This window comes from Rattus norvegicus, chromosome 20 (genome assembly GCF_021556685.1).
Source record: "Rattus norvegicus strain SHRSP/BbbUtx chromosome 20, alternate assembly SHRSP_T2T, whole genome shotgun sequence".
Taxonomy (NCBI): domain Eukaryota; kingdom Metazoa; phylum Chordata; class Mammalia; order Rodentia; family Muridae; genus Rattus; species Rattus norvegicus.
This window is the reverse complement of record NC_141553.1, coordinates 21,762,501-21,784,292: the sequence shown is the minus strand read 5'-3', so window position 1 is coordinate 21,784,292 and position 21,792 is coordinate 21,762,501. Positions and strand designations below refer to the sequence as shown.

Below are 21,792 nucleotides of genomic sequence, written 5' to 3'. Positions count from 1 at the left end.
GATCGGTTGATTTCAATATTCTCCTGACAACCTTGGCCCTATATCCGTACCATTGCTTGACAACAGGAAGTATCATAGATCTCTTCTCCAAACATGGCTCACCATAGAGCCAAGGGGACAGGAAAAGAAAGGACTGTCCTGGAATGGCAGATGGTTCTTCCCAACGGGACTATCATCAACCAGAAGCAACTGGGTTGACTTTGATGATCAAACTGTAATTCGTCATCAGCATCATTTCATATCAATCTAGAGCAAAGAAGAGAGTGCATATTTTAGCATGCAGACCCCCAAACTGCAGCATCAGGAAACACTGCATCTGAACATCGTGGATGTCAATGTCTAATGCCTCTCAACGGCTCTCGTCCTGTCCTTCATTTGTGGATGATGCTGTGTTGCCCCAGTGGAGTCTGACTTACAGGCTGACACTTACCTTCTACTTTGTAGGGATTAAGAAAAGCTGATCAAGAGACCCAGTGACAGACAAGAGGCCTGGTCATATGTTTCTTTCACATGAATTAAAATCAGATCTTGACTTGATTTCAAACAGGAAAAAAATATCAAATACAAGAGTCAAACCCAAACTAAGCCAACTAAGAAAACAAGAAGAGAGGCTGGAAGAAAAGGAATGAAAAGAGTAAAGGTAAAAGCAAAGGGAAAGGAAAGGCGAGAGACAAGCGCATTATTGCCGTGGGCGTGGCCATGTCAAGGGCCGCACTGCTTCATGGGAATGACAGGGCTTTTCATTGGGTCAGGCTTAGAGAAATAACAAGGCTTCCTCCTGCCCCAGTTCAAACATTAACAGTGTGTGCCCAAAGTATCAACCCAGGATGACTGCAACCAAGACTGAGCCACTGCAGACACCTCCTAGTGAGATGAGCTAGCCAGTCTCAAACTCAAATCTACCTCCTCATTCCTGCCTCAGAGAATAAGCAGGCTGAGTCTCTAGGCTGTTCTTGGTGCATTGTAGTGGGTAGGTCTGATGCTGCTTTTAGTTTAATGCCAAATACTGGTTCCTCAAGATGTGATTGCCCCTGACCAGCAGATCCTCATATACCCAAGTGACACACCCAATGGCCTTGTTCCCCAAGGTATCCCTGATTGGTCAATAAAGATGCCTACAGCCAATAGCCAGGCAAAATTGAGATAGGTGGGGTGAGAGGTCCCTGGGCTTGGGGGTCTGGGGAAAATGACAAGAGATAGAGATAGAGATAGAGATAGAGATAGAGATAGAGATAGAGAGAGAGAGAGAGAGAGAGAGAGAGAGAGAGAGAGAGAGAGAGAGAGAGAGTGGAGAGAGGAGAAGACACAATGGAACAAGAATCTTGAACAGCATCTTGAGGGCTAGCCAGTCTAAGTTAAGTACAGCCCAGATAAAACGTGGAAATTATAAGTCAAGGTTACTGATGGGGAAATAGATTCTAATTGCTTAGAGGGTAGATATCTGCCCAGCACTAGTGCCAATTAAAGGTTATTATAAATAATAAAAGCTATGTGTCCTTTATCTGAGAACTGAATGATCAAAGGCGACATACAAGCTGCCTATTGAGAATAAATAATTTCCACAACAGTGTATCTGCACCAGGTTGCACAGTTCACCTCATCCCAGTCTTCTGTATGTGTTTCTGTCATGTGTTCATTCCCTTTGTGCCAGTTAGATCAGTCCCTAAACCATGTAGATCAGGTGGATGCCTGTGTTTTAACACAGAGCCAGTAAAAAGAGCAGAAAATACTCTTCTAGAAAAGGAATCATTCAACATGTCTGAACACAAAATTTTAGAAGTTTTAAAGGTAGACATTTCCATTTATAAAACCAATTGGCAGACTTAAAGGGATGTAAGGAGCAGCCTTTATGAAGAAATGATATGCCCCTTAAAAATGTTTCCTTTGCTTGGATGGGATAGGATTAGGGTACCAGAAATTTCTGATTAAGGATCTCAACACATAATTGGTCTAGAGATGGGTGTGCGGTCACCGAAGAACCCATGTCTTAAAAGCTTGGCCAAAGCCAAGCCAAAGCACTACTAGGTCATGTCCCATTTGTGTGTGTGTGGGGGGGGTCACATCAGATAGCCCACATATCAGATATTTGCATTATGATTCATAACAGTAGCAAAATTACGGTTATGAAATAGCACAAAGTAATTTTATGGTTGGAGGTCACCACAGCATGAGGGACTGTATTAAAGAAGGGGTCACAGCATTAGGGGGGTTGAGAACCACTGCTTTAGCAGAGAAGGCCAAACACTGGGCTTAGATAGTAGGAAGTAAGTCTTTGAAAGGGATTCAAGCCACAAGGTGAGCAGTTAACTTTTCCCCAGGCCTCACACTGTGGTGAGCTACCTGACCACAGGCCCAGAAGAACAGGACCAATGAATTGCTCATGAGCTCCAGAAGTGGAAGTTCAAATAAACCTGGCTCTGAAGTAATAAGCACAGGTCTACATCACAGTAATGCCAGCAGAAACAAAATCTCACCAGTTGGGGATATGCACCTCATGCAGAAACAAGGGACATTGTTAACATTGCTGTGTGTGCTAGCATTCGTGGAGAAGGATGACTGTCTCCCTGACGAAGATTCTGAACACCAGGAAATATTTGTATGGCCAATTTGGGGTTTGGGACACTTCAAAGTGAGAAGGGACAAGAAAAATGCAACAGCTAGATTGGCTTTTACAAGCATCTTAGGCCAGTACTGTGTCAGATCACCTTTAATTAAACTCACCTCTATTTGGATTTTCAAACGGCTGTAGACTTTCAGATAGTAGCTAGGAAAAGAGAGGCAGACCTGATAACATGGGGCTTTCACTGGTGGGCAAGGGAGACAGTCTAACTAGTTTCCTAATAGTTCTACAAAATTCTACAGCTTGAGAAGTGGTCAGGGAATTTACCTCTCCAGGGATAGCTTTTTGACAGTGTCTATGGGGATCAGGGTGGTTTTCTAATCCATGTAGAATTAGAGTTACCTGTTGATATATAAGTCCCTGGGATAGGAAAAATAATATATTATTATATATAAATATGTAAACTACTGCCATATCATATAAATAATTTTAGTAAAAACATAAAAACCATGGAGTCATATGGTCTAATCAGTTGTCAATAACATCCAGGATGATAAGAAGTGATACATATTTGATGTTATGTAGTCAGTGCTTGAGAAAATTCTTTGTCACCTCCAGGCTCCATGGCTTCCTATGCAAGTTCAAGAACTACTTCTCTTCCCAGGCATAAATGAGGCATCTGTCACACATCCCTTCTCTAAGGTCTGAGGGAACATTGCAGAGGAAGGGGTGAAAACAGTGTAAGGCCCAGTGGAAGGAGTGGTGTAGAAAGTTGACTCGGAAGTATGACATGATTGCTGCTTTCTTAAACTCAAAGCAGTTGAGAATGCCTACAGAGGACTGGACCTGTCAATAGTTTGTCACAGAAGGAGGAGGGACTCACAAGTTCCTATCCCTTTATAAGGATATGTAGGCAGATAGTGATTGATGCAGGAGGAAGAGACATTTCCTTCAGTAGTGTAGCTATTGATAAGGTGCACATGCTCCTGTGCTGAAATATCCACCCAGACAGAGTGCTCCCAAAAGCCCAATGAAACACACAGACACACACACACACACACACAGACACACACACACACACATAAACACACAGACACACACAAAACACACACACATAAACACACAGACACACACACACACACAAAACACACAGACACACACACACACAAACATACACAAAACACACACACATAAACACACAGACACACACAAAACACACAAAACACACACACATAAACACACAGACACACAGACACACACAAACGCACACAGAGACACAGACACACACAAAACACACACACATAAACACACAGACACACAGACACACACACAAAACACACACACACACAAAACACACAGACACACACATAAACACACAGACACACACAAACACACACAAAACACACACACATAAACACACAGACACACAGACACACACAAACACACACAAAACACACACACATAAACACACAGACACACACACACAAACACACACAAAACACACAGACACACACAAAACACACACATAAACACACAGACACATACACACACAAACACACACAAACACACAGAGACACGGACACACATAGACTCACACACTGACATACACAGAGACATGGACACACACACACACAAACACACACAAAACACACAGACACAGACACACAAACACACACAAAACACACACACATAAACACACAGACACACACATACACACACAAACACACACAGAGACACAGACACACATAGACTCACACACTGACATACACAGAGACATGGACACACACACACACACACACACACACACACGCACACACACTTTACACAGACACAAGCAAAAACCAATGGGGTAGTTGGTAAGAGGGAGGGCATTACTGGGAGTGGAAAGAGACAAGAAAGGGTAATTATGAATATGATCAAGATACATTATCTGCATATATGAAAATGTCACAGTGAAGCCCATCATTGCCTACAGTGAACATATGCTAAGGAAAACATTCCAGAAGAATGACTTCTCCGTGTCCATTACTGTCAAGTGTACTGTTCCTGAGTAAGTCACATCGGCCATAAAGAAGAGGTGAAAGTACATTATTACTCATGTTTTAGCTCCTGGTGCCTGTGTGTGCCGAATCTCTGTGGGAAGATCGTGCTTCAGACCCACGACTACCACTTGCCTAGTCTGGTGCTGCCCTGGAACAATAGCTTCCAAGTACTTTATTGTTGTTACTGTGCTGCTCTGTTGATGGTCATGAATGCACCTAGGCAGAAAAATGGAAATGATAATTCATTTTCCTCTCATGTTAAGCTTACTATCAACACCATGAACTATGAGCTACCAGTGCAGAATAATATATATTTTCAATCATGTCTTCTCTGGGATGTTTTGGGTTACACCATTGCATTTCTCCTAGTGATCACTTTCAGTGTTAACAGTGGGAGAAGATCCTCAGAGCCCATTAAGAAGAGTTTTCTCATTCCTGAGAAAACCAGCCTGGGAAAATGATAAGGAAACATCCATCACAAAGATCCAAGGCCAGACTTGAGCAAGTCTTCAAACACCTTAGAGTTGGAGGTCATTCCTGACCAGCTAATGTGACAAGAAGCCTGTCATGAGTGGGGATGGGGAAAGAGTATATTAGACTAAAAGCAGCAATGAGAGAGAGAGAGAGAGAGAGAGAGAGAGAGAGAGAGAGAGAGAGAGAGAGAGAGAGAGACTCCAGTAGTCTAGGCATCTATAGGTGCAATTCAACACTTCCTAGGAACACTGAGACACATAAGGTCAGGTCAAAGCTCAGGCAAACAGTGAATCCAGATCCCCGAAGAACCTTATGTCCTATGTGAATGAGACAAATCAAAGTGTCAGCACCACTCAGAGTCCAGTGGTCTAACCTGTTTATAGACACCTGTTTGCAACAAGGCCAGGTTATAGGCCTAGGCAATCATAGAGGTACAAGGGCCAGGTTTATTTTTTAAGGCAACTGGTTAACCTCACAGTGGGTCAGATGATTGGAAAGTGCCTTTAAGAGGATCAGTGGGGGAGGGACAGAGTCCACGCCATTCACTAGTAGAGGATCCTAAGACCCAAATGGCGTATTGGTATTAGGAGATCTGTCTTTTCTGATATGGCAAGTAAATTTGGAAGCCCTGGAGGTGCTGTGTATGGACCATCAGACTTATCTTGGAGCTGGGGATGCTTCAGCCCTTCACTCAGCAAAGAAAGAGTCTGCCTGCATGAATGGCACAATTTTTCAAATGATACCAGCAACCAGGAAGTATATGCATGTGTACATGCCCTCATTCACCTGTGTGTATACATGAGACATTTATATAGAAATGCATATAAGTACATATAGCTAACACAGTAACATAATTTATATTCTATGTGTTCTAAATGTACAAAACAGTTTAGATACTAATATCTCTCACATCCTGCATTTCCTCCAATTTGTAGAAGCACATCGTCTTGCTCATTTGTTTACGTAGTTCTCTTTCATTCATGAAACCTGTTTATTATGGAGCAAACACATTTACATGTTTCTTATCCAAATAAGTCACTTGATTTTGTGAAATTTGGAAATCTTTTTTCGTTTAATCTTGTTCATCTAACTTGATTTTTCCTTCCAGTTTACAGGGCTTCTTGTTATATTTTTGAGAGAAAACTTAACAAAGAAAAACTTGAGCAAATAAAGGAAATGAAAACCCCAATGGCTATTGTGTAAGAATAGAATTGTATCATTACCCATGAAATATTCTTTCCTATAAACAAAATGAGGAACCAGACTAAGAAGCCTTAAGTACATTTAAATCTGCTGAAGCATTGGAAACTTCAGCCATGATCCATCACGGTCTATGTTTAGGAGGTAACTCTTTCTCATTCTACACGTTCACTAGCATTTTAAGAAGTGACACAAGAGTAGCCGTTACGCTTTGTGGCTTCTAAACTCAGTGTCAACAGCAAGACGTAGTCGGAAATACCTTGTATGAGTAACAGTCATATCACAGGTTGAATGAGGGAAAGTAGAGAGATTCGATAGACCTCATGGTAAAGCATGATAATACCATCTGTCACATTGTGAGGTTGACCAGATGTCTCAGTGGGAGACACATATACCTTAGCTGTAAGAGGGTTGGGAACCCCTTTCTAGGTATTGTATATAGTCTCTGGTCCAATCTGCAACACCTTGAATGTGTATGTCAACCCCTTGTTGAATCAGTTGTGACTGCATCAAGGTACAGCATCTCCTGTTACTGCCTCTTACCAGTTGCCCTTCTCCTGAGCACACACAGTTCAGCAAGCCTCCTGCATACACAGATCTTAACACCTCGGTTTTCAGGGCTACCTGACTGAAGCGACTATCCAGCTATACAGACAGAGAACAATGTTCATAGCTGTTTAGTTAGACTGGAACATTGGCTTGAATACAGGGTAAAATGAGACAGATATGTAGAAAGGACTCACTTTGTTGGGTGAAAGGGCAAAATTCAAGGGTCATAGGGCAAGTGGAAGAGAGGGATAATAAGCACCAAGGCAGAAATGGCTCATTTATGTAAAATTACCATAACGTCCTTCCTGGTTTCTCGGAGACACCACTGCAAATAATGGAATGCAGCATGCATGTTGGGAACTGTCTCTTCAGATGCAAATGCCATCACCGCGGACAACGTCCTTAGTTGTTTTACTCAAAAATCAAGAAGTTGAGTGGACTGTCTGTCCGAGCAACCTCCACATACATTTTCAAACCAGCTGCTAGAAGTTAATTCTACCAGCTCTTTCTCAGTGGCACTCATTCCTCTTAGTGGGAAATCTACTATGTAGTAAGGGTAGGTGGGTTACCTCAAGCCTCACCACTCAGCCAGATGGAAGTGAAGAAACCGAGGGTTGGCTAGAACAAGGGACTTACCTAGGGATGAAACAGTGGAGATGCTATTTGATTCCACATTTCTCTAGCTTGGAAGCTCCAACCATGCAGGTCAGATGAGCTGGTCTCAAGGAGCCCATGATCTGGGCCTCGTGCTCTGGGGACCTGACTCACAGGCCTGTGTAGTGACCAAAACATGTGCTTATTAATCCTCTTAAGTCATCTCTTCAAACTGAAGTAGCCATTCAACAGCTCAACCGTTGACCCGGGCTATTTCCTCTTTAATAGCAATGATAATCACAAAAGTACTTCTACTTTTAGAGTTCATGGGCCCTTTCATATGTCATGGGTCCAGCTTGCAAGAGAGTGCAGCTCGCAGCACAGGGCACCACCACACAAAATCTGAGACACATGTATACATTTCCTTTCACCTCAGAAAGGGCAGGGCCAAGCCTTGTGTATTCACTCTTCCAGGATATATATGTATCCTGTTGTGTTAAAATGTGTTTCTTTAAGTCACTTGTCTGAGCAACTGAGAAAGACTGAGTCTTTCTGGAAATGTTTAACCCCCTTCTTGTGTGTGTGTGTGTGTGTGTGTGTGTGTGTGCATACCTCCATGTATATGTGTGTGTGTGTGTGTATATATATATATATCTGTGTGAGTTTATCTCTGTGTGTGTCTGTGTGTGTATCTATGTATGTATCTCTGAGTACATATATGTGTGAAAGTATATCTCACTGTGTATTTCTCTGTATGTATCTATGTGTGTATCTCTCTGTGTATATATGTGTATATCTCTGTGTTTATATTATATATACACACACATATTTGTGTCTCTCTGTCTTTCTCTCTCTCTCTCTCTCTCTCTCTCTCTCTCTCTGTATGTGTGTATTCACATATACATGTAGAGTCCAGAGCATCCTTCAGTGTCATTCCTCATAAGGTATTCACCGTTTTCTATGTATATAAGGTATTGTTAACATATTTATCTCCACTTACCTGTCCTATCCCTGTCCACTCTGACTGGCCCTCTTTTTCCTTTCCCCAAAAGTTCTCCTCCTATCTTCTTGTCTTTGTGTGTGTTCCTATTTTCATGCCTTCATGACCTCTGTGTGTGTGTGTGTATGTGTGTATGTGTGTATGTGTGTATGTGTGTATGTGTGTATGTGTGTCTGAGCATGTCTTGTGCAACCCAGCACAGCTAGTATAAAAGCCAGTGACTGTTGACTGCTCAGCTCTCAATAGAACATCTCTGTCATCCTCTCCAGGGTCCAGAGAACATTGTGGGACAGGTGACAGGAAGTTGTAAGAGCCGGAGGATGGGGAAGATCACTATGACACTATGACATACTGTCTTCTGGATACGACACAGCTGCGGCAAACAGGATCAAACCTTGTTTTGACACATGATCTTTCACTTGGCTCCGAGGCTCACAGATTAGACCAGGCTAGCTGGCCAACAAGCTCTAGGGATCCACCCATCCCACCCTCTCCTGCTCTGGGGTTGCAAAGAACACCTGGTTTGACATGTGGATGCTGGAGAGCAAACTTAGGGCCTCATCCTTGCTCAGCAAGCACTGGATCAACTCAGTTCTTGTCCCAGCCCCTTTCTCTGACCTTGGGTGAACTGAAAGACTCTGGAAATATACCCAGATTGAAAGATTCACCAGGTGAGGAGTAAAATTGGCACATTGGAAGTTATTAAAGACAAGGTCGACCCTATGTAACTTGCTTGGTAGACTTCAGTGCTTGGCAGAGTGTAACTGGCTATAATTATCTCTAATTACCATTCTGCTCTGGTATTTGCTCTTTTTTTTTAAATATTAAAACTTGATCTTTTCCCTTTATATCATCTAGAGGGCCCCTTCTCAAAACTCCCTAGGACTGTCACTTAAAGCTGATTTCCATGGGCCAGTGGCAAAAGAACACAGGTTCAGTGCTTGGGTTTTCTGTGTTCTTGTGTGCCTGGGATCTCTGTGCCCTTATCTGTGTTTCTTGACATTCCTCACCTCCCTGATGCCATTCAACAGAGAAAGGATTTCTAAGCACTGTATATTTTGGCTGGCCCCTGGCTTTGCAATATACCTCACGCTTGTTAGCATGACTATCCTGCTGGAGAAAAGACTTGACTATGGGGGACCAGCCCATCACTGGGATGCAGAGTAGCCAGAGGTGAGCTAGCAAGAGGAGAGGCAGAGCAAAAGACAGGAGTGTACCCAAGGCAATGTTCCTCTTGGGGCTTAGTTAGGCACGGCACTTCTCTGTTGAAACTTCCTCTTTTTTTTTCCTCCGTGTAAGTGAACTGTGTGAAGGAAAAATGACCTCACACATTATTCTGCTTTCCACGAAGTAAGAGATCGTGGTGGAAAATTTACGAGGAAATCCATTCGATTTCTGTACTTCTCTTAGTGTAGGATTTTCAGTATGACTCAGTCCCAAGACTGTCATGGCTAAGTCGGTCCTTATTTTCCTCATATGTTTTTCCAGACCCTTTATTTAGCAGCTTGCTAAATATAATACCTCCTCACCATTTGTTTAAAAAAAAAAAACAACAGGGGTTTGGGGATTTAGCTCAGTGGTAGAGCGCTTGCCTAGGAAGCGTAAGGCCCTGGGTTCAGTCCCCAGCTCCGAAAAAAAAGAACCAAAAAAAAAAAAAAAACAGATTAAGGAAGAGACCGGAAGTGATGATGAGATTCCCTGACTACACCCAGTAAGCTATCAGCTGAGAGATGGGGCAGGGTGAGAAGGTGGTTTTAGAGAGTAGAGCTTTCCCCACCTCTCATAGGAATCTTGACCTTTAGAGCAGCAGCCTGCACACCATATCCCAACCAAGTTTTTGTTTTTCAGTGGCCCGTGGACTGAAGACGGTTTTTGCATTTCTATAGGGTTTAAAACAAAAAGTCAAAACACACGTAACATTCTCTGACAGCCAGCCAATTTATGTAAAAGCCTCATTTTGGTGTTCATGAATACAGTGAGTTGTACTGGAATGTAGCCACACCCACTTGCTTCTGGATCGTCACTTCCGGCGATGTTCAGGGTGCTGTCATGGAAGAGGCAGGTGGCTGCAACAGAAACTCAAAAACACTAAAATAGTTTATGCTATAGTAACCACACGACCAACAGTGCCTAGAATGTGCAAGGTGGTAGAAACGGAGAGTTTACTGACCGTTGAAGCAGAAGATTTGGTGGTGGGAATAGGGAGCAAGAGGGGCAGTTAAGTGAGTAACAAACGTCAGGTGGTTTGAGTCTAGCCTAGGGCCGCTGTCCTTGACACAGGCAGAAAGAGGGTTGAGCAGGGAACAGTGCTATAGGCAGGACTCGACTTGTCTCACTGCAGGTCCTCTCTGAATCCTTAAAGACAAAAGAAGATCCTTGTGAGAGACTCTTTCAGGGGCTCATCTCCCCTGCTTCTGTAAGCAACTGTATTTCAACTCATCGGGCCACCAAATGAATAAACAAATAAAGAAAGAAGAGAAGGTAATAGAGGATGAGTGTGATGAAATATATTGTATTGTTATATTTATTTCATTATACATATGAAGAAATACAATGTAGCCTTTTGTTATAAGAAAGGGCAATGAGACCTAGATTCCTGAGTTTCTGGAAATCCTGAGAACTGATTTGCATAGGATCAATGCCGAGGTCTCCTCCAATCTCTGGTACAGAGCTCACCTATGTATGGCTTAAGCCACAATGCCTGGTAAGAGCCCTAAGTGGAGAGAGACTGGGAGGGGAGAACGGGAAGATGCCTAGGGCTGGGCACAGTTTCCCTTAACACTTCCCGTCTGTCACTCTGAGGTCACAGCACACTGGCCTTATGATGTCAGAGGCCCCTGAAGTCACAGCTGATTCCAAAAGCTAGGGAATTATTGCAGTGGCAGATTTGACAAACTAAAATACAGGAGGCTCGTAAAATTTGTATTTCAGATACTTCCCAGTTCTTGGCACACGTATGTCTGATGTAATACCTCAACTTATCTTCACAAAGCACACCTCAAAAAGATACGTTAAATCTGTTTATGATTGGGGCTGGGGAGATGGATTTGAGGTTAAAAGTATGTACTGCTCTCCCAGAGGAGGCTCACAAACTCCAGCTTCAGGAAGTCTGACTCTCTCTTCAGGTATCTGTGGGCAACTGTGTGAACACACTCGTGCGCTCGTGCACACACATGCACGCACGCATGCGCGCGCGCACACACAAACTTTTTAAAAATAAATCTTAAAAACAAAACCATCTATTGCTTCTGGAAATTAAAAAATATATACAGAGAGGTTTTATGTTCACAGCAAACTTGAAAGGAAAGCACAGATATATGATCTCTCTGCTAACCTCTATAACCCTTATCTAACTTATACCCATAGTTGGATGTACATAGACTTATTATGAATACCGCCTCCCATTCCCCCCGCCCCCCCCCACACATACACACACCAGAGTGGCCCATTGGCTGTAGTTCTAACTACAATGATACATCACAATCACCCAAAGGTCATAGTTCACCACAGGGCTCATCACTGCTGGCGTACATTCCGTGGGTTTGATCAAGTAGATGACAACAGGTATCTGCCATTTCGGTGTCAAACAGTAGACTCACCAGCATGACTTCCACCCACTTCACCTCTGCCCAAAATGCATGGGACTCGCTGTTCTTCACAGTCACCGAATACTTTTTCCTGTTCCCAAATATCATTGGATGCAAGTCACAACTCGGAAACCGGCTCCTTCCTATTGGTGACATGCATTAAAACTTCTTTCTTATTTCCCTCTGGCCCAGCAATTACTTTCTTTTTGGAGCTGAATAATACCCCTATTGTCTGTCTGTACCTCAGTTTATCTGTTCCAATTTCCCTTTTACTACAGAGTGGAAACTGAAGGATCTTTAATTACATGAAAGAATTCCCCTGTCTACATTTTCTGTTTCTTTTAAAAAACTTCCTCCTTTTTGTTTCTCAGTTAAATATTTTTCAAGAATTTCTCTATGTAGTATTTTGATAATACTTCACTTGTCCATTTGAAAGCATTGTTCTGAGAAGAGGCCCTCTGGGATTTACCAGATAGGGGCCTCTCCAATAGGGGCAACCCCCCAAGTGGTTAAGATTCCTTGAACAGAAAACAATTTAGGTTAGGACACTGGAAAGAGGGATTATCCTTCAAAGTAAAACATTACCACATTTCTACAGGACTCAAAATTACAGTGCAGACGGCTGTCTAAAATACAGTGTTCTAAAGACTGTTTCTGGGGAGAAATACTTAGAACCCAGCACATAAAAGGGTAAGCCCTAAGACGTGCAACAGCCGTAGTCTCTGTGTGCACATGACACCCTATGGTATGATCATGTAATAAAAAAGGGGAGCCAACCCATAATGCTAACAGGATACTGGCTGCTTTTTATGCATATTTTAATATTAATAAATTATTACTGTGATAATTTTATATGTGTACATGATGCATTCTAATTACTCCTTCTGCACATGTCTCTCCTTGCCCTCCATCCCTCTCAACATCTCTCTTTACTTTCCAGTTTGGCTATTATATATGAAACTATTATAAACATTTCTGCATGTGTGCACGTATGCATGCATACGTGTGTGTGTGTGTGTGTGTGTGTGTGTGTGTGTGTGTGTGTGTGTAGATTTTCCAACTCTTTTGGCTGATACAAAGGACTGGATTGGAGGGTCCTTTGGTGAGAGTGTGATTAACTTAGTAATAAACCAACAAACTCTTCCTGAGTGTGTCTGTAGCATTTTGCATTCTCAGTAGCAGTGAAGCCTAGCCCTCCTTGCCAAACACAGCCAGTGAGCAGAGTCAGTGTTCCAGGTCGATACATTGTAGTGCCTCCTTGACACTTCTCTGCTGATAGCCAAGAGAATATTTCACATACTTATTTGAAACACACACTTGCAGGGCATCCTACACAGTATCTGGTAACCTGCAAAGGGGCAGTTAAAACAGTACCCTTTCTTTGTCTCTTCTTTCCTTTGTACTCCTGTTTCTTTGATTCCAGTACTATGCCTTTCAAAGATACTTGCGACTTTTCATGAGACCGGCATCTCACCTTGCAGAGGAGACAAATCACAATCAGATTCATTTCACTATATTCTGTTATCCATCCCCACATCACCAGAGGCCAGAAATAAAGGAGTAGCAAGAAGGTGGGGCTCTTTCCTCCGTGTGGCAGAAATTACAAAGGCTTCCAAGACTATCTCATATTCAGGCTGGGTTTGGCAGTGAGAGCAGACATTTTTTCAGATCGGGCAAGGGAAGGTGAGTCAGGAAGAGGGAGGAAGAGGTGCCAGGTTGGGAATGGGAATTCTGCATTTGGGAATGGTGAGATGGGCTGCTCACGGTGTCTGCGGGATGATTGGCAGTTGATAAAGAATGAGTCTAAGGCTAGACTTAGAAATTAAGCTTGGTGTTTCTGTAGAAGTGGCCTGGAACTAAGGATGTCCTAACCTACAGGGCAGATGGTTCACAACTCCAGGATCTTGACCAAGCCTCTGCATTAGAGCTGAAGCATTCATTCTTGTTTTGCACCTCTTTCTTCGGGTTAACCTCATGCTATAGACTTGGCCGTGGTCTGAAAGAAGTCTTATAGGGATATTTAGTATGCAGTTCCTTTGTTTAAACGGGTGATAAGAAGAAACCCACAGACAGCATAGGCCCAAGGTTGGAACTGTCTTTAACCTTGAGGCTGTAACTAGTTTTAAGAGATGTAAAGCATGGCAAATACAGAGGTGAATGCTCGCAGCAAACCATTGAACTGAGAATGAGGTCCCCATTACAGGAGTTAGAGAAAGGATTGAAGGGGCTGAAGGGGTTTGCAACCCCATAAGAACAAAAATGCCAACCAGTCAGAGCTCCCAGAGACTAAACCACCATCCAAAGAGTACACATGGATAGACCCACGGCTCCATCTGCATATGTAGCAGAGGATGGCCACCAATGGGAGGAGAAGCCCTTGGTTCTGCAGGGCTTGACCCCCCCATTGTAAGGGAATATCAGGGCAGGGAGGCTGGAAGGAGTGGGTGCGTGGGTGGGGGAACGCCCCATAGAAGCAGGGGGAGGGGAGTTGGGATAGGGGGTTTATGGATGGGAAACCGGGAAAGGGGATAACATTTGAAATGTAAATAAAAAATATCCAATTAAAAACTGTATATAAAAAAAGAGATGTAAAGAAGTCTGGTGCTGGTCAAGCTTATCCCATTCACTTCAACATCATGCATGTATGATACCTTTCATAAGAAAAAGCAATAAATAACAGCCATAACATCTTTTGTTTGCTTTCTCAGATCCTTCCTCCACACTTGCCATCCTGCTGGGTGTCTGTCCTAGCTAGCTGTTACTGTCACCTTGACACAGCCTAGAGTCACCTGAGAATGGAGTCTGACTGACCTGTGGACACATCTGTGAGGATTGCCTTGATTGGTAACTGGCAGAGGCGGGCCTAGTCCACTGTGGGTAGCATCATTCCCTAGGTCAAGTGGTCCTGGGCCTAGCCCACTGTGGGTAGCATCATTCCCTAGGTCAAGTGGTCCTGGGCTATAGAAGAAAGCTAGCTAAGGGTAATCAATGAGTGACCCACCCAGCAAGCAGCATTTCTACATGGTTTCTGCTTCAAGTTACTGCCCTGACTTCCCTCAATGATGGCCTATCACCTGTAAACCAAATAAATATATTTTTTCCCTAGTCTGATTTTAGTCTGAGTGTTTTTAATCACAGAAACAGGATGGAGAAATGAGAATGACCCCTAAGAAGGATAATTCCAATGGATAACCTTGGCCTCACCTTGAAGTATAGAGAGACCATGTCCCTGCAGAGTCACTGCAAGCTGGCTAGGCTGTTCCCTTCTACAGAAAGTCAGCTGCTATGGGATCCTTTCGCTAGCATCAGGTGTGTTCTATACTTCCAGGAAGTCTCTCCTCTCTCCTACCCACGCTTTAGACTAATAGCCCCTAAGTCTTGCTTGGGGCATGTAGTCTTTGCTAACGGTTACTTACACATTGATAAACAGTCATTTCTTTAAACTCTTTACAGCCTCCCTGTTTGAGTGCACCCTTGTTTCTCCATGGGAGTCTGACCAGCACAAGCAAGTGTTATATTGATCACTCATTTGATGATTAATGCAAGGAGAGCTCGTATGTTGCTGGGTCGTGTGTCCATCAGATGACTACTCTGCAAGAGAACACACTGGGGTTGGAAATAAAGTGTAATTTTGATTTAGTTAATTTCTTTATAGAGTATCATGCTTAACAAAGCATGATTTATCAGATTTATTTATATTTTATATTTATATTTGCTGGTTCAAATATAATGATCAAGAATATGAGCTCTCATGTCAGAGAAGTCTAGTTTGGAGTCTGAGCTCTTTTTTTTTGTGGTTATGGGATAATGTTATCTCATTAGGCCTTATCTTTAGTATGAAGGGGATAACACTTTTCCCATAGGTTAAATGAGAGAGTGGGAAACACATAGCTGGTTGCTTTGTACAGAACAGGCTTCTTCTAAGTGATGCTTTCAGGCTGTGTGTCTTAGGAATCAGCTGTGGGGACTACAGCAGTGTCTTCACACGGAGATGTCTTCAGTGGTGGAACTGCCCTGTGTTTGCGCCGTCCTGTACTTGGTCATTGAAAACTCGGAATATTTGATGTGCATGACTGAGTAGGTCAATTTCTTGCTTTACTTTAATTCTTTTGTTAGCATATGTCTGGAAGTTCACATGTATATGTAGGCGAAGTCCCATGTGGAAGCCAGAGGTTGCTTTCAGGTGTCTTCCCTATCATGATCCATCCCATTCGTTCAAGTCAGGGTCTCTCTCTGAACCAAGGGCTTGCCGATTCAGCTAGACTGGCAGGCCGGCAACCCTCCACAGGATCCTCCCGACTCTGCTTCCCAACACAAGGATTACAGATGCATGCCACATGTCCAGCTTTTATCCGAACTCAAGTCCTTCTGCTTGTACTACAAGTGCTTTACCCATTAAACCATCTCCCATGCCATTTTATGTAATTCTAAGTACCGTTAAATAACCATACACTGCTCATGGCTGTCATGTCTAACAGGACAGAGTTTAAGAGTAACTATAAAAATCAAGTCATTTTGCAAGATAACCAGGATGGTTTGGACTTAGGAACTGGAAAGTTATCAGTGGGATAAAAATCATAGCAATCTGTGGATAAGTCAGATGCTGACATCAGTCGTAGTGTTTATAATACATACTGAAACAATGGGGTTTGTACCCTTCATAAAAGGTTTATATCAGTGGATATACATATTCAGACCTAAAGAGGGAAAATGCCTTTAGCCCGATGCTACAGAGGTCAGCTCGCAACCTCTTAACAACCCAGATGGTAATTTGACGACTCTGATGTTCCTGTCCAGAGTCCCTGATGGACAGTTTTTGTTAACACAATACTTATTCCTGCTGGACCCCTGGACTTCACCCTCCCCCCAAGTCCCACACTGTCCTCAGGTATGACCATGGATTAGAGAGCTCCTGGGAGATAAAATGCAGTCACCATGCTCAATTTAGACCTGGTCTTTTTTTTTTTTTTTTTTTTAGTGCCCCGGGGGGGGGATAGTATGTATCATAAAGTGGTAGATATATTTAGAGGGGAGAGAAGGTTTAGGGAGAGATCCTATGTTTTTTGAGAGTGAGCATTAAAATGATCTTTTGCTGTGTTCTCCCAGAGAAGCCCTCCAGATGTCACACCCACTATCTCCAACCTGCTCTCTACCCCAGGGAAACTTCCAGATGAAGCATCCATCACTGGGCTTTCCTGGCTCTTGACTTCTTACTGGATGGAAATGGCCCAGTTGGCAGCATCAATAAAAGATCCAGGGAGACTTTTAGAGCCATTTAATCTCCCTACTTTTGTTCTTGTGGAAGCAACTGGACTGTTCAGGTCTCAGTGCTAAGTCAGCTCCAGCATTCTTTCCTCTCTCTCTCTCTCTCTCTCTCTCTCTCTCTCTCTCTCTCTCACACACACACACACACACACACACACACACACACACACACACACACACACACACAGTCTTGGATGCCGATCCCTCTTCTCAACATCCTACAAAGGGCGAGAGAAGCCTGGTTGTTTCCTGCTCCAAAGGCCTCATGATTGTCTTGTGGTTTCTCTCCACCCTGACCACTTCTCTGAAAAGATTCCTTTATTATAAACTCCCCTCGGATTTCACAATTCGAGTTTGCCATTGGCACCCGCTGGGAATCTCTCTGCTATATCTTTGAAATAGTATCTGGATGCTTCTCCATCAAGCCTTTTCTTCCTTGAGACAGTTGCTACAGAGATAATTTAGAACGGGGCATTTTTTTTTTAAAAAGCAGTTGTTTAACTGCCTTACCAGACACCAGCTCCGACCCCTCCGGGGTGAGTCATTCTATTTGTGTGGGTGGGGTTAGTAAACTCCCTGAAGTGTAAGAAAGATTGTCTTGATAGTGGTGATGGAGAATTTTCTCAAAAGTCCAATTGCATAGCCCCCAATAAAATAAACTGAGTAAGAAAGAAAAAAGAAACATTTCTATGCATTGGGAAGCCTTGGCTAGTGACCCACAGCTCAGCTCGTCCTTTACAGGGAAGGATGTGGTCAAAGTGCTACACACGTGGTTAAGAAATTTCCCTTCTGAGCATCTTCATCCTGCAGTTTGGTGTGGATAAAAATCTATTCCAAATGACTCTCAAAGCTGAGACACCACGTACACAGAAATAGTCAAAGGATTTTTGAAGAACCAGGCGAGCACAGCAATTTCCTTCTACCTCCAAAATGGCTAAAAATGCCTCTTGGTGGGGTTCACTTCCTTTATTTGGGCGCACAAACACAAAGAAGCCTTTCTACGGCATGAAGGGATCGATGGCCAGGGACAGATGGCAGCCTTCCTGGGTAGAATGCTTGCAAAAGTGCTAAAAGCCCCTCCTCCTCGGTCTGTGAAATTCCCTTCTTTTCGGAGTCTCTGTCACAATTCCTGAAAGTCCCATACCCAGCATGGGACCTTCTCAGTGTCATGGAAGTCTTGGGCAGGATTTAATGCTTATGGTTGAAGCTGTTTTCCCTCAGTAGTTCTTGCAGGTTGGGGAAGTTGGAGTCCTGACTGTAGAGGCTGCAAGTGAAAACAGGAGACGAACAGAATCGTAGAGGAATGGCAGCCCTGTTAGAGACAGCACAGTGGAGCGGAAGGGTGTCCGTAGAAGACGCTGGATCCTCTCTCGTGTGGATAACACTGTCATCAAACACAAACTTCACTGAAATGTGGTCCTGCAGGCTTGTAAAAATGTCTATATCAATGTTTAATAGTATAGCGACGTGTCCTTTCCTGGGTTATACAACAGAAGACGTCTACCTCAAAAGACTGATGACGGATGTGTAAAGGTTTCACTTGATCTGAAAGAACTGAACTATTCAAACCAGAACGCCAAGCGCCTCTGGGGATGACTGGTCCAGCTTCAATGACTTGCTGATCATCAGTGAGCTTGGGACCTGGATTTGGAAGGAGAGGAGAGGGATGCGCATGGACAATTTCTGCCAGGTCTTCCAAAGGATTCTTTCTGGCTTCAATCCATTATCAAACGTGCTGGGTATTCAGGGGGTCTGGCCCCAGGGTCTGGCACTACCCTTCCTTAAAGTTTGCTGTCCTGAGTCAGTTTACAAGGAGTGAATGCATGGCCTGTCCGCCTTCTGACGTTCATGTCTCTGACTTGAACTTGATCGCCTCTGGAACCACGCTGAGATCGGATGGGACGAGAGGCTTGTTCTCTGTAGACAACTGGCTTTCTCACTCCCATCTTCTCTGCAAATGCCAGAGCAACCAATCATCCTTGATGCCCATTTTCCATCACATCCTTACCTAATATAGCAATAGTCCCCAGAAGGAGTGCTCTGAACAGGATATCTGCTCACACTGCTCTCTCTACCTCGGTCCAACCATGTCCTATTTTTCATAGACTGGACTGGAATCTCTTCTCTGAAGGTTAAGAAGTCAAGTTAGGTACACCATTCCTCTGCCTGAAGCCTCCATCCATTTTCCAGCACAATCGGAACACTTACACACTTCACCGTGCCTGGTTTCCAGGATGTTCTCTCCTTAGATCGCCCCACCATGTCCTCCATTGCTCATTAATCCTCCTTTGAATGCTGCCCGTCTCTTTGATTCCTTTGTTGGAGGTGAAACTCTTACTTCTCCATGTTACTCCCAAGCTCTGGCCTTACCTTGTCTTGTCTTCATAGGACACTTTACTATTTCCAGGAATTATGTTAACAGCTCCTTATCTAGGTATAAATTTCCTCTCTCACCTCTAAAACGCTATTTTTTTTTTACCATAAAGACTTCACTTATTAGTTTTGTAAGCCTAAGACCTATATGAGAGTCTGGAATAGTCATTGCTAGGCATTTCTTGTCGAGCTCCTAAATGGATTATGGAAAGAGACCACAGGGTTATAGGTCAAGTCATGTGAAGACTCCACAAGGTAATGTTTTTAGAGACAATGAGAAAGGCGCAGTAAGGACTCAGATGAGGGCCAGTGGTAAGGGATGCTCTAGAAGCCACCGCCAAAGGCATGGGACACTACAGTTTCTCAGAAGTTGTGGCCATGTTATAATTCAGATCAGTGACCACAGCCATGATGATTGCTAAGGCCAAAGTCAATCAAGGCCATGACTAATTTGAGTTGAATGTAAGGGTCATTTCTTAGATGAATTTTTTTTCCCTTATTGATCTACTCAGAGCTATTGTGGGGCCTAAGTAGCTTTGAAGCCGAGCCTGATTCAGAGATGATAAACTCTTTTATCCCAAGAGGCTAGATTAGGTCGGCCTGCCAGGAAGCCATTGTTAATCAGTGGAGTCTAAGGAGAGACACATGCCTCCCTCAACCAGCTCCCAGCACAGTATAACCTCCCCCATTGCATATCATCTCTTCCTACCCCCTCAAATAGCCCAACAATTCTTCAGGCAAGATGCCATGATGCAGACAGACCACCAGAGACCAATGGGTTCCATAACCCACTCACTTTTCATGTCGGGGAACTCCGCTCAGCACTAAGGGGCTCAGGGTTGTCTGGGAATCCCCACGGCGGCAGCAATCTCTGTGGAGCTGAGCAACAAAACGATTTTCAGATTTAGCACCAAGGCCTCATGAGGAGGGAGGGCCGCTGTGGTTGGCTCTTGGAATACTGAAAGACGTTGGACATGCAAGGTCAGCTCCTGGGGCTGGACATGCTGCAGACAGTAAGCCCCGTGAGCCCAGCTTCACAGACCTCAACCCTACCAGGACGCTTTGAGAGTCTATACGTCAGGAAGTTCATGCCTGCGTGTGTGTGCACAACTCAGTCCATCACCTGAAGCTAAGAAGCAAAGAGGAAGCGAGGTGAAGATTCTTCTCCACCAAACAGCTAAATAAACCACTCAGACCTTTCATGACTCACAAACCACAGACCCCACAGTTGGCATGCGACTCTTCATCCCTGACTACAGATATTGACAGAGAGCCTATTGTGTGACTGGCAATGGGCTGGCTGGTGTTGAAACGCAGTGGTAAAGCAAGATTCACTCTCTCCTATCAATGTGGACATTCCTCCATAGCATGAAAGGTAATGGGTACCAGTTGCCAGGAAACGGCTTTTGTCAGTATTTAGGTGTGGCCTTGGACACATCACTTTACTTCCCTCGCTTCATTCCCCCCCCCCCGCCACCTCTATTTTAACCAAATGACATAGTGTGTGCAGCCTAATGGGGCACAATAGTTAGCAGTACTTAAATGTCAGCAGAGGTTAGTTCTGCTTCCGGTTATGATTTAAGGTACAGGTGAGTAGAGAATTTCAATGAAGACACATTTTCTATTGAAATAGTTGGGTCTAGTACATACTTTTAGAGCCAAGAGTGGAAAAAAAATGGAATAATTAAAAAATAACATTTTTACTTCCTGTTTCACCTCTATCACCCTCTCACTGTTCTAGGGTCCCCTGTTTTCTAGATCTTCTGCTAGACAGGTAGAAGGAATCCAAGCAAGCTATGTGGATCACACTGGCACTGTTTCAGAGTGCGGGCTTCACCTTCAGCCAGACGACGATGCCATTCGTCACTGGTGCTAAGAGAGAGACGCAGAGACAGAAAGGCTACAGCAATATACCTGTGACTGCATGGGATGTTGGTCCTAGTCTGTGAAGAAAGAATGAATTCTTTAAGCTGTGCAGTTGTGGGCTATGGGAGGAGAGAAGGGTTCCTTCACTGTGTACTAAATCCTGGATGGTGTTGGGGCCTAAAATGAGAAAGGCAGTTTAAAGACGCGAACAGTACATGAAGAACACCATTAGACATAAGAACCTGGACTCGAAAAGTTTATAGACATGCAAACTGAAATAGT

General features: G+C 43.6%; 1 long non-coding RNA gene across 1 annotated transcript; it reads left to right on the top strand.

The window, feature by feature from the left end:
• Positions 1 to 8,766: 8,766 nt before the first annotated feature.
• On the top strand, positions 8,767 to 15,111 carry LOC108349059 (uncharacterized). Its single transcript, XR_015645181.1, has 3 exons — positions 8,767 to 9,090; positions 10,761 to 10,900; positions 14,715 to 15,111. It is a non-coding gene; the product is annotated as an uncharacterized LOC108349059 (long non-coding RNA).
• The last annotated feature ends 6,681 nt before the right edge of the window (positions 15,112 to 21,792 follow it).